Raw genomic sequence first — 782 nt, 5'->3', positions numbered from 1 at the left:
CTTATAATCAGGCTCTTAGCCTTCATTAAACAGACCTTGACAACTTTTTGCTTGGTCTCGCTTCCCTTTCTCCGCTCATTTTGAAAAGTGGAAAAATACTGACTGCCCTGAGAACATGGGCCCCGGCCCCCTGCCAGATGGCCTAATTACCTGGAACTTTTGAGAAAAAAAAAAAAAAAAACAAAACCACAGAATGTTTCAATATCCCAGGTGCCTTAAAACAAATATCTGCCCCTAGACTTCCCCTATTTCCTCCCTGATCCTCCCCTTTGTTTGTGGTTTTTGCCTTTATAAGCCTGCTGAAAAATAGGGTCGGGGTCGAACTTCTCTACCCCTGTGTGGTGTATGAGTCTTGGCCCCAGCATGCTGGTTTGAGCTCTTGTCCCGTCTTCTCGCTGTTAATAAACTACCTCATGTGATTACAGCAAGTTCAGTCTCAGTGTCTTGCTGGGTGTGCGCTATTCCCGAGACTTGAGCGAGGGTCTTCCTTCAGGGGTCCTTCAATTTCTCTTTCAGGCCCTGGTCCTCCTCGACCCACGGAATAACTAAGTCCTGCTGGACAGGACAACTATCACTGGTACAATCCACATATTCTGGCAATAATGAAACATTAGTACTTCAGAAGCACTAAAGAGTAAAAGGAAGGCAGACCAAAAGGATCCTGCTCATTCTATACCCATACCTATGTGAAAGATTATATACTAATTCATCATTTCTATAGTACTCTAGGAAAGAAAAATTCATAACTACCAAAGTCACAGTGCATTCTAGAAACATACAAG

The sequence above is a fragment of the Mus caroli genome, chromosome 1 (genome assembly GCF_900094665.2).
Source record: "Mus caroli chromosome 1, CAROLI_EIJ_v1.1, whole genome shotgun sequence".
In the NCBI taxonomy this organism is placed as follows: Eukaryota; Metazoa; Chordata; class Mammalia; order Rodentia; family Muridae; genus Mus; species Mus caroli.
The sequence above is the reverse complement of the archived record's forward strand: the minus strand, read 5'-3'. Positions refer to the sequence as shown.